At 50.6% G+C, this 12,770-nt stretch overlaps 1 pseudogene; it reads left to right on the top strand.

Moving 5' to 3' along the window:
* LOC135877813 (uncharacterized) overlaps nt 1-12,770 on the top strand; it is a 185,783-nt pseudogene that overhangs the window by 129,777 nt on the left and 43,236 nt on the right.

Genomic DNA, 12,770 nt, shown 5'->3' with positions numbered 1-12,770 from the left:
CTGTATGTTTTTTCAGCTTCACTTATTATGGTCTCTCTACTGATTATCAGCTTTTCGTTTTCTTTATAAATTTAGGGTGTTTAAATATTTTTTTTTCAGTTCTGCTATTCACTTATTGCTCCTTTTCACTATTGGTTTTCTGCCTTTGACTATTCATTGTCTAATTTTGACTAGGTTTTGTGACCTTGATCTGGTTTTCATACTTCAATTACTGGTTTTCTGTTTTGGCTGTTGGTTTTCTGATTTCAATTAGTACTTTTCTGGCGTTGATTACTGAGGGCTTCTGCATTCAGTAATTGGTATTCTGATATTGATTCCTGGTTTTCTGTCTTTGACTTTTGGTTTTCTTGGCTTCTAGATCTGGTTTTCTGACTTCTATTTCTGGTTTAGACTCTTTGACTATTGGTTTTCTTGACTTCAAATGCTATTTTTTATTATTGTTGATTTTCAGACTCTGTTTCCCAATATCTTCCTTTGATTACTGGTTTTCTAGCTTTGATGACTATGATTAGTGGTTTCCTGTTTTTGACCATTGGTTTTCAGATATTAATGATTAGTTCATTGATTGATTTCTTTCACTGCTTTTCTGGTTTCAGTAACTTGTTTTCTGATTTCAATGACTAGTTTTCTGCCTTTGATTATTTCTTTTCTGACTCCAGTTATTGGTTTGCTGAGTTCCATGATTGGCTTTCTGTGTCTTCAATGACTGCTTTTCTAGAATCACCAATTGGCATTTCTGGGTTTAGTTATTGCTTTTATAATAACTAGTGATTAGAATAACTAATAATCTGTGATTACTAGTGTTGAGTTATCAGCATTTGAAACTATGTTTTTCTCTCATTTCATCAATTTTCTCTCTTCAATTATCAGTTTTCACTTAACGTTGTTTGGGTTTTAATTAGTTTCAATGATCTTTATGTCACGGGTTTATTTTGCACCAACAATCTTGATGGATCACCTTGAGTTACCTGTGGGGGGATCTTTTGTTCAAGATGGAAAAAAATTCCTTGTCTCTCTCTCGCTGCATCGCAGATGTTCGTTCATGTTGCGAAGGAGGTCGGAGAGACCTGCAGTCTGCCCCCAATCCAGGTGAGTCCTCGTTTCCCATCAACCCAATGCTGGTTCCACCCCCCACTCCCATCACCCCCACCTGATTCTTATTATTCATTGTCTCTATTGCCAGAGCACCTCAGACCCCCCCTTCCTAGACCAGAACCCCATTGTGCCAGGTGCTGGTCAAACCCCGAACAAACAGCCAGTCCCTGGTCCCATTATTCTACCTCCACACTCACGTCATGCCCAGGATCTCGATGTCGGTGGCTGGGTTCGACGGCAGCCTCCAGCTCTGGTCTCCTCTCTGTGCTCCCAGCCCCAGTGTGACCCTTCTCCTGCGCTCTCTGTTGCCACAACAGCTGCCCCAACTGTCCTGATCGGGGACCCCCAGCTCCCAAGAAGTAAAGGGACCCTCAGGGAGCTGCACCAGAGAACTGGCCCTCTCTACTAGGGTGGCAGCAACGTGGCCATAGCTGTGGAGTCATTGGGGGGCTGCCTCCTGGCTCTGAGGGAATGTGGGGGGTCGGGGGCCAGTGGAGAGGTGAAAGCGGGGAGCAGGGTCCTGGAAGAATGGGGGGAGAAGGTGGTGAGGGGGGCTCCTAGTTCAGAGATGGTCCCATCCCAACCCCCACCCTGTCCCCTCTCCCCCCACAGATGGCTGAAGCATTTGCAGCGATGAGAAAGGAGAAAAACAGCAAAGCAGTAGAAGCCGCCAGGAGAGAATCGGAACAATTTGTGCAGGAGCTGGTGAGCGCAGAGGGGCTGGGAGTCGGGAGTGAGGGGCACCGGCAGAGCTCGGGGGAGCAGGGCTGGGATAGCAGGGGGCTGCGGGTGTATGAGTCAGCGGCACCCCCTGTGGCTGGGTAACACTAATACCCATCCCTAATGGCCCATCTCTCCCCGCTTCGGGCAGGACCGTGGCCACCAGAGTATAAACTGCTGCCTGAGGGTGAAGCCTGAGGAGATGAAGAGACGGCTGGAGGGGAAACGCAGGGAGCTGCTGAAGCATTGCCGGGGCAGCTGTGGGGCGAGGACCCCCAGAAACAGGCTGCCCTGAAGGTGCTGGAGCAGGGGCTGGCCGGGAAGACGTCCAAGTTCCTAACGGCCTACGGACAGCGCTTTAAAGAGAAGGCCGTGCGGTTGGGCCTGTACATTGGAGGGAGTGTCCTGGCTGTGGTGGGTGCGGGTGTTGTGGCGGGCATCAGCCCAAGTTTGGTGGTCCAGGTCGGAGCGGGGGGCCTTGTCCTGATCAGGAGGATGGTGGGAAGATGGGTGTGGGGCTAATTTGGTTTTAGAAAAATACAACAGGCACCAACGCCCCAGGGCAGGGGGATGAGGGGCAGGGTATTCAGATCAGGAGCCCCTGCTGTGGGGTGACAGATAGTGGGGAAGAACCATCACACCCCACCCCGTGCAAGACTCTGTCCCAGCCCTCAGCACTGGGAACCTCTGTATGCAAAGGATGGGGATAGATACATAGATAGATAGATAGATGGGGTGGATGGGGATAGATAGATAGATTAGATAGATGGGGTGGATGGGGATAGATAGATAGATGTATGGAGTGGAGATAGATAGAGGGGGGTAGATGGGGATAGATAGATAGATAGATAGATAGATAGATAGATAGATAGATAGATAGATAGATAACCCTTCTGCCCTTCAGCATTAGCAGGAACAAGGGCCGGGTTCAGGATCTAGGGGTTCCGTTTCAATAACACAAGGCAAAACTGGCTCGAGTCCCCACCCAGTGACCTGGGACAATTACATACCACCCCCCGGGCGCCTCTAAGAGGCAATACTAACCCTCTCGCAAGCACAGAGTCTCAGTGTAGCAAAAGCCTTTTAATAAAGGAGGGAAATAATGTGGCACTGTGTGGGGAAACACCACAGACAGGATTCATAACACAAACCATGAGCAAAAGACCTACCCCCAAGTAAGTTTGGAAGTGTCCTTTTCCCCTCAGGGTCTTAAGTCCAGCAACCCAACAGTCACCCCTCCCGCAGTTTCTGTCCTTGGTCAGTGCAGTTCCAGAGTTCAGAAGTTCATCTGCAGTGTTTACCTACCAGCCTGAGTGGAAGGGGATGGAGGTATGGGGGCACGTTACATGCTCCACTGCTCAGGTCCATGGCTGATTGCCACGCCTCTCCATGGGGTTCTGCTGCAGTGTTCACCGCCAGCCACTCCTCTCCGCCAGCTGTCCTGCTAGCCGCTCCTCTCCACCAGCCACTCGCCAACATGTCTTCAGACTCCCCCTCCACTTAACACAGCTCTCTGTGATTTCAGCTGTTAGTAGGGGAGCCTCAGTGCTGGCACACTCAGAACCACTAGCTCAAAGTAGGACCAACCCTTAGACCTAGGAATCAGTAATCTCAGCTCTGCAGTACATAACAAGACTCCTAACAGAATCAAAATTAACTCTGCTATTATACCATAGAGAGAGATCAAAATTCTGTTTCATGCCCTAGAAGAGACCCACAGACACACATCTATCCCCAGACTCTCTCAATTCACAGGGCTTTGGAACCCATGTCCCTTGCTTAGCGAGTACTACTTGGTTGAGGGCGAGTTCCTCCGTCATAAAATGTCAAGTACAGTTCTACTGTCCTTGATTCACATAACCAGGATAACAACACTTTAGTACTCCTGCCCCAATAGCAAAGAGACTGGGGGTCCCACAGCAGCCAAAGTGACCATTTGGGCAAGCAGGGTGGGTGTGCCCATGCAAACTAGATCAGTCCCTGAAGTTCTTTTCCACAACTCACCACCAGATGTCAGAGTAGAGCTCATTCTGCCTGCTTATAGATAGATAGATAGATGATAGATAGATGGGGTGGATGGGGACAGATAGCTAGATAGCTAGATTTATGGGAATAGATAGACAGAATTTACAGCAGGTAGGTAGATTGCAAAAGGACACCGAGATTGATTGATTTGCAGTGGAGTCACCGAGATCAGAATCCAGCCCTGACCCCATTGATGTCACTTGATAAATAACCCTGCCCTGGCTCCTGTGCTCTGAGCCGGCCCCTGCATCCCTCCGCTGCAAGTTTCATTTGGTTTTCATTTTCAAAAACGGGGGCGGGGGGGGGGGGGTAATTGATTCTCATATTTTGCAATTGGGTTTTTTTCACATTTTCTTCCCACCTGAACAAGTGTGTGAAGTGGACAATTTTGGTCGTCCCCCCCCACCCCCCCATTTCCCACTGATTTGAAAAATGATACAAACGGAGGAGGGACGTTAGAAAACCCCAAATCCCCTTCCAACATTTTTCAGTTTATTCTTGGGGCTCCAGCCGGTGGAGGGCAGGGCCTCAGGCAGAAGGAGTGGGAGGAAGCAGGCTAGCCTCCCCAAAGGGGGGGGGGGGGGGCGGTTCACTAGTCATCCATTTGACTGTGAGTCCTATGCTTAGATTTTACCAATCAAGTGCTAAGGCTAGGTCTACACTACAGCGGGGGTCCGACCTAAGATACGCAACTTCAGCTACGTGAATACTGTAGCTGAAGTTGCGTATTTTAGGTCGGCTTACCTGGCGGTGAGGACGCGGGAAAGTCGACCGCTGCCGCGCTGCCGCCGACTCCGCTGCCGCCTCTTGCCGAGGTGGATTTCCGGAGTCGACGGCAGAGCGATCAGGGATCGATTTTACCGCGTCTTCACTAGACGCGGTAAGTCGATCCCCGATAGACCGATTGCTACCCGCCGGATCGGGTCTTCACTACCCGGATCGGCGGGTAGTGAAGACATAGCCTAAGTGTAAGCTCCTCAGCCACTGTAACAGCCTTAACATGGAGTCCCAGACAGTCCCCTCGGGTACTCCGATCTAACTGGTCACTGGGACGTTATTGACAGAATCTGTAACCATATAGATCACTGTTGCAACCACTGTCATATATTTGCAGCAAATATTGTACAAAGGTTGTCATGTGAGGTCTCTATGGGAAGGTTATGATTGGCTGGTTATAATTATGCTATCTGTATATGTGTATCATTTTTGTAGTTGAAGTTATGAATGTTGGCTCTGTACTGTTTGTATTTCAAACCAATCCTGTAATGAACTATCTCAAATTATCTATTTATCTCTAATTAAATAAGAGTTAGCTACACAGTTAAAGCAGGTAAATATAGACACATACAAATGAGTTACAGTCTTAAGTTTCAGGAAGATGTGGCCAGGAAGGGAGGGGCCTGGTTTGGACTGAAGGCGGCTCAGAATGTGACAGGAAACAACGCCCCACAGTAGGGGGAAGAGGGGGAGGGTGGGGCAGGGCGTTTAGATCCGGAGCCCCTGCTGCAGGGCGCATGTAGTGGGAAAGAACCATCACCCCCCATCCCGGGCAAGAGTCCGTTCCAGCCCAGAGCATTGGGAAGCTCTGTATGCAAGGAAATAGATAGATAGAACGTACAACATGTAGCTAGATTTCAGGAGGACATAGAAATTGGTTTACAGTGGGATCACTGAGATCAGAATCCAACCCTGACCCCATCAACATCAGTCAATAAATAACCCGGCTCTGGTTCCTGTGCTCCAAGCCGGCCCCTCCAGCCTTCAGTTGCAATTTCCACTGGTTTTCCTTTTCAAAAGCAGGTGGAAAAAATAGATTTCCCTATTTTGGGTGTTTCTTACATGAGCTTTCGCAGGAAGTGCCTAGGCAAGTCTCCCCAGGTGTAAGGAGTCGAGTCCTTCACGCTGTCTGGACTGATTTCCAGGAGATCCCTCAGCCTGAGCTTCCGGTTTCTGAAGTTCATGATTCTCAGCTAGGACAGGACGGTCTTCACGGCTCTTCTCCCTGCAGACGGACACGAAGGCGTCACCACCCGGGATGGCGTCACAGCTCAGTGCCAGCTGCACCTGGGCCTCCTCTATGTCTCTGTTCCCAAGATTTAGGCCTCCAGCCTTCACCCCCATGAGGAGGAATCTCCCCATGCGCCCAGTCACAGACCAGGGAAATAGCTATAGTCCCAGCGGTGATTCCTCCTGCAGCTGGGCCTGGGCCTGGCCCTGCCATGCTCACCACCGGGAGCTGAGGCCAGTGTGTGAATACAGGGACAGACACCAGCCTTTTCCAAACGCCAGCTCCATTCATCTCAACGGAGGGGCGCAAAGCCTAAGAAGCAAAGGGATCTAACCCACCCAACCGTTCACACACCTCTGTCTCAGCTAACACTTAGGGAGGCTTCCCTTCCCCAGACCCCACTCCCCACTTCTGGGGCTGGGTGTCCCACACCGAGGTGTAGGTGGTGCAACCTCATGGTCAAAGCGTCTGGCCTAGTGGTCAAAGCAGAGCTGGAGGGCAGAAGCGGAGGTGCTTCGGGAGGCCAGCCTAGGGTCAGAGCCAGGGGTTCAAGGCAGGCAGGGCATAGGGCTGGAGTGGAGCAGCCAAGGGGTGCAGCTAATACATGACAGGACAGGAAACAGGTCTGACACAGCTAATACATGAAGTGTTTGTAAAACAGTCCTGGCACCTTCCACATCCTTCACAGGTGGACAATACACAGGGGATGGGCAGGAGCTCGGGCGCAGCAGGTGTATGGAGATGGAGACGCTGGATGGAACAAGCAGGGGAATGTGGAGGGCCCTGACTGACTTCCTCATCGGCCGAGTCAGCCCGTGGTCAGGGATGGAATGGGCCATGGAGACCCAGCTCCTGTTTCCCGTATCTGGACCGTATCTGCAGGAACTTTGTTGGGAGAGGTCTCTGGAGCCTCAGGTCTGCTCCCCTCCACTGATGCGGCAGGTCCTGGTGTCTCGGCTCTGCTCTCCAGTGTTGAGGCAGAGTCTGGAGTTGCCCCATCTAAGGATCCAGAAGAGAAACCTGCTCAGATGCCTTCGATCAGCGGTTCTCAAACTGTGGGTCAGGACCCCAAAGTGGGTCACAACCCCATTTTAATGGGGTCACCAGGGCTGGTGTTAGACTTGCTGGGCCCAGAGCCCAAAGCCAAAGCCCCAGCCCCACCTCCTTGGGTAGCAGGACCAGAGGTGAAAGTAAGCCGGTATGGCCCGGAACGGCGTACCAGCAAGAGCCAGTACGCCGTGCCGGACCAGACCGGCTGGTGATTTAAAGGGCCCGAGGCTCCCTGCAGTGGCCAGAGCCCTGGGCCCTTTAAATCACCTCCTAAGCCCCACTGGCAGAGCCCTGGGGTAGCGGCGGTAGGGCTCCAGCCGCTGCGGGGAGCCCCTGGCCCTTTAAAGCGCCGCCCGAGCCCCGCTGCCGGAGCCCTGGGGTAGCGGCGGCAGGGCTCCCATAGTGATTTAAAGGGCCTGGAGCTCCGCTGTGGTAGCGGTGGGAGCCCTGGGCTCTTTAAATCACCCCGAGCCCTGAGGCTCCCAGCCGCCTCTGCAGCTGGGAGCTCAGGGGATGATTTAAAGGGCCCGGGGAATTTAAAGGCCCCGCCTCTTCCGGTTGAGGCCACGCCCCCTGCACAGGACTCCGGAGTACCGGTAAGTCCTTTAAGTTACTTTCACCCCTGAGCGGGACCCAGTCTTCAGTATTAGCCCTGCGTGGCAGGGCTCAGATTAGAGGTCCCCCTGCTGGGGCTAAAGCCCTTGAGCTTCGGCTTTTCCCCATCCCATACCCGGACCGAGGTGGCAAGGCCCAGGCTTTGGTCCCCGCTCCTGGGATCGTGAAGTAATTTTTGTTGTCAGAAGGGGGTCACAGTGCAATGAAGTTTGAGAACCCCTGACCTAGACCTTCCCAGTGCCCCTGTGTCCTCAGTGTCTGTCTCCCACAGCCCCATGTTAGGTGGGGTGAGGGTGCAGGACTGACAGATGGAGCATGAACCAAGGCAGAGCCATGGAATGGGAGTTGTGTTTGCAGCCCAGACACCAGGGTGATGGAAGCCCGGGACACACACAACAGGTTGCATTCCATTCACTACAGATGGTATAAACTTTTATACAGGGTAAGCTCATGTTGTTCGCCCTCTTTCTCAAAGTAAAGAGAGAGATGCACAGCTGCTTGCCCCTCCCCCCCAGGTAACAATGATCTACACTGGGTTTATTAACAAACAAAAGTGATTTTGTTCAGTATAAAAGGTAGGATTTAAGTGGTCATAAGAGATAGGAGCCAGAACAAAGCAGGTTACTAAGCAGAAATAAGCAGAACATGCAAACGAAACTAGATTCACTAAAAACTGGTTACAAATAATAAGTTCTCGCCCTAGATGTGGTTCTAATAATCTTTGCGCAGACTGGACGCCTTTCCAGCCTGGGTCCAGCCCTGCCTCCTGTTCAGCCTTAGACGTTTCCAGCAGTCATCTTGGGTGGGGTCCCCAGGGAGAACTGGCCACCTGGATGATCTCACTCCTCACCCTTAAATAGGATTGGCATCAGGCGGGAGTCCACTGTTTCAATTTGACCCTTTCCCAGCTCCTCATGGAAAAGTACATGGTTTAAGATGGATTCCAGTATCAGGTGACATGGTCACATGACTCTGCAAGACCCCTGATAGCCCCTTCCCATGGGCTTACAGGAAAAACAAGTCCAGTTTACAGTTCATTGGCAAGAAAACAATGGGCCATCAAGATCCTGAAGTACCTTTAATGGCCCTCACTTAGCATGACTACATTGATTCCTCCTGTCTTCAACACTGGGCTGGACTCTTCCTAAGGGCCATTGACTGGGGGGGGGAGCGGGTGGCTCAGTGGTAGGGGTTTTGGGAGCCCCAATTGTACCAGGCGCTGCACAGACAAGAGATAGTCCCAGTGCCAAAGAGCTCACAGTGTAAACAGACAAGTTTTATCTTCCCCATTTTGTACATGGGGAAACTGAGCCCCAGAGACATGCAGTGACTTGTCCAATCACATGAAGCATCTATGGCAGACCCAGGCATAGAACCCAGGAGTCCTGGCTCTCAGCCCTGCACTCGGGTGACAAGATCTGCTCAATTCTTCCTGCATTTCACCAGCATTCTCCTATCATTCCTACAAACCTAGCCCGGAGCCTTGAAAACTGTCCATCCCCGGGACAGTATACATTCCACACATACCCTGGATCATTCCCAGAGGCGCAGTGGGGCCTGGGAGCCAGGACTCCTGGGTTCTGTGCTTGACTCTGGAGACTTTGGGATTGTCACCTCAATCTGGCTGCTCAGCGGGGTGGAGAATGTCACACAGGTCCCTCTCTCTTTTAGTCTGCAGAAGAGAAGAACGAGAGGGGATTTGATAGCTGCTTTCAACTACCTGAAGGGGGGTTCTGTGACGTTATTGATATAATCTGGGACAATATAGATCATTGTTGCAACCAAGGTCCTGTAGTGGCACCCAAATCTTGTATAAAGGGGGTCAAATGGGGTGTCTTAGACAAGGTTATGGATTACTGGTTATAATTATGCTGTCTATATGTGTGTATCAGTGTTATAGTTGAAGTTATGAATATTGGCTCTATACTGTCTGTATTGCAAACTTACGCTATGCTTCTGGGTGACATCCCAGACAAGCTGGTGTTAGCTCTGCCTAGCCTGCTTGATGGCCCATTAAGAACCATCAGCTATACAATGGACTCATTGAGAAAAGGCAAATATGCCTGGAGACTCAGCAAAGTATGCAGGGACTGGCCCATGTGACTCCAGACTCCATTTTGCTGTAATTTTCCACAGCAAGAACAAAGGGGTGTTCTTACACCTGGAAAAGACTATATAAGGCTGATGCCTCATCTCCATTGGGTCTTCAATCCTGCTTCACACCTCTGGAGGAACTTTGCTACAAGCTGAAGCTTTGAACAAAGGACTGAGGACCCATCTCAGCGGGGGATGTATTCCAGAGACTTGATTGGAACCTGCAGTTTATTCTATCGCTGCTGCAAGCCTGAACCAAGACTTTTGCCATTACTGTATGTAATTGATTCCATTTAACCAATTCTAACTCTCATCTCTATCTTTTTCCTTTTATGAATAAACCTTTAGATTTTAGATTCTAAAGGATTGGCAAAAGCGTGATTTGTGGGTAAGATCTGATTTGTATATTGACCTGGGTCTGGGGCTTGGTCCTTTGGGATCAGGAGAACCTTTTTCTTTTACTGGAGTCTTGGTTTTCACAACCATTCGTCCCCATAACGAGTGGCACTGGTGGTAATACTGGGAAACTGGAGTGTCTAAGGAGATTGCTTGTGAGACTTGCGGTTAGCCAGTGGGGTGAGACCGAAGTCCTCTTAGTCTGGCTGGTTTGGTTTGCCTTAGAGGTGGAAAAAACCCCAGCCTTGGGCTGTAACTGCCCTGTTTGAGCAATTTGTCCTGAGTTGGCACTCTCAGGGTATGTCTACACTACGAGAGTAGTTCGATTTTAGTTAAATCGAATATGTGGAATCGATATTACAAAGTCGAACGTGTGTGTCCACACTAAGGACAGTAATTCGACTTTGTCAGTCCACACTAACGGGGCAAGCGTCGACACTGGAAGCGGTGCACTGTGGGCAGCTATCCCACAGTTCCCGCAGTCCCCGCTGCCCATTGGAATTCTGGGTCGAGCCGCCATTGCCTTCTGGGTAAAAAAATTTGTCGAGGGTGCTTCTGGGTAACTGTCCTCATCCGTCCGTCACTACCGCCCTCCCTCCCTCCCTGAAAGCGCCGGCGGGAAATCAGTTCGCGCACTTTTCTGTTCAGTGACAGCGCGGACGCCACAGCACTGTGAGCATGGATCCCGCTGCGACCATCGCTGCAGTTGTGGCCGTTGTCAACGCATCGCAGCTCATCATCGACCTTTCCCAGTGTCAGATAGAGAGAAATGAGGCGAGGAGGCTACGGCAGCGGGGTGAGGACCTGAACTCCGAGAGTAGCACACGCCTGTCTGAAACCACGACACCCAGTGCCGAGGACATCACGGTGGCAATGGGTCTTGTGGATACCGTGGAACGGCGATTCTGGGCCCGTGAAACAAGCACGGACTGGTGGGACCGCATAGTGCTTCAGATCTGGGATGAATCCCAGTGGCTGCGAAACTTTCGCATGCGGAAGGGGACTTTCCTCGAAGTTTGTGAGTTGCTGTCCCCTGCCCTGAAGCGCAAGGACACCCGGATGCGAGCAGCCCTGACTGTCCAGAAGCGAGTGGCCATAGCCCTCTGGAAGCTTGCAATGCCGGACAGCTACCGGTCAGTCGCGAACCAGTTTGGCGTGGGCAAATCTACCGTGGGGGTTGTTGTCATGCAAGTAGCCAAGGCAATCGTGAAGGTACTGCTGTCAAAGGTAGTGACCCTGGGAAACGCGCAGACCATCATAGATGGCTTCGCCGCGATGGGATTCCCAAACTGCGGTGGGGCTATAGATGGGACTCACATCCCTATCCTGGGACCGGACCACCAGGCCAGCCAGTACATCAACCGAAAGGGCTACTTTTCAATGGTGCTGCAAGCACTGGTGGACCATAAGGGACGTTTTACTAACATCAACGTTGGATGGCCGGGCAAGGTTCATGACGCTCGCGTGTTCAGGAACTCTGGTCTGTTTAGACGGCTGCAGGAAGGTATTTACTTCCCGGACAACAAAATAACTCTTGGGGATGTGGAGATGCTGTGACAATGCGGTTCTGGCGGAACCCAACTGAGAGTGCCAACTCAGGACAAATTGCTCAAGCAGGGCAGTTACAGCCCAAAGCTGGGGTTTTCCCACCTCTAAGGCAAACCAAACCAACCAGACTAAGAGGACTTCGGTCTCACCCCACTGGCTAACCGCAAGTCTCATAAGCAATCTCCTTGGACACTCCAGTTTCCCAGATTACCACCAGTGCCACTCGTTATGGGGACAAATGGTTATGAAAACCAAGACCCCAGTAAAAGAAAAAGGTTCTCCTGATCCCAAAGGACCAAGCCCCAGACCCAGGTCAATATACAAATCAGATCTTACCCACAAATCACGCTGTTGCCAATCCTTTAGAATCTAAAATCTAAAGGTTTATTCATAAAAGGAAAAAGATAGGGATGGGAGTTAGAATTGGTTAAAATGGAATCAATTACATACAGTAATGGCAAAGTTCTTGGTTCAGGCTTGCAGCAGCGATAGAATAAACTGCAGGTTCCAATCAAGTTTCTGGAGTACATCCCCCGCTGGGATGGGTCCTCAGTCCTTTGTTCCAAGCTTCAGCTTGTAGCAAAGTTCCTCCAGAGGTGTGAAGCAGGATTGAAGACAAAATGGAGATGAGGCATCAGCCTTATATAGTCTTTTCCAGGTGTAAGAACACCCCTTTGTTCTTACTGTGGAAATTTACAGCAAAATGGAGTCTGGAGTCACATGGGCCAGTCCCTGCATACTTTGCTGAGTCTCAAGGCATATTTGCCTTTTCTCAATGAGTTCATTGTATAGCTGATGGTTCTTAATGGGCCATCAAGCAGGCTAGGCAGAGCTAACACCAGCTTGTCTGGGATGTCACCCAGAAGCATAGCATAAGTTTGCAACACAGACAGTATAGAGCCAATATTCATAACTTCAACTATAACATTGATACACACATATAGACAGCATAATTATAACCAGTAATCCATAACCTTGTCTTAGACACCCCATTTGACCCCCTTTATACAAGATTTGGGTGCCACTACAGGACCTTGGTTGCAACAATGATCTATATGGTCCCAGATTATATCAATAACGTCACAGATGCCTACAGTGATCCTCGGGGACCCAGCATACCCGCTAATGCCCTGGCTCATGAAGCCCTATACTGGCGCCCTGGACACAGAAAAAGAACTGTTCAACTACCGGCTGAGCAAGTGCAGAATGGTGGTGGAGT

This window comes from Emys orbicularis, chromosome 4 (genome assembly GCF_028017835.1).
Source record: "Emys orbicularis isolate rEmyOrb1 chromosome 4, rEmyOrb1.hap1, whole genome shotgun sequence".
Lineage (NCBI taxonomy): Eukaryota > Metazoa > Chordata > Testudines > Emydidae > Emys > Emys orbicularis.
This window is presented reverse-complemented; position numbering and strand designations above follow the sequence as displayed.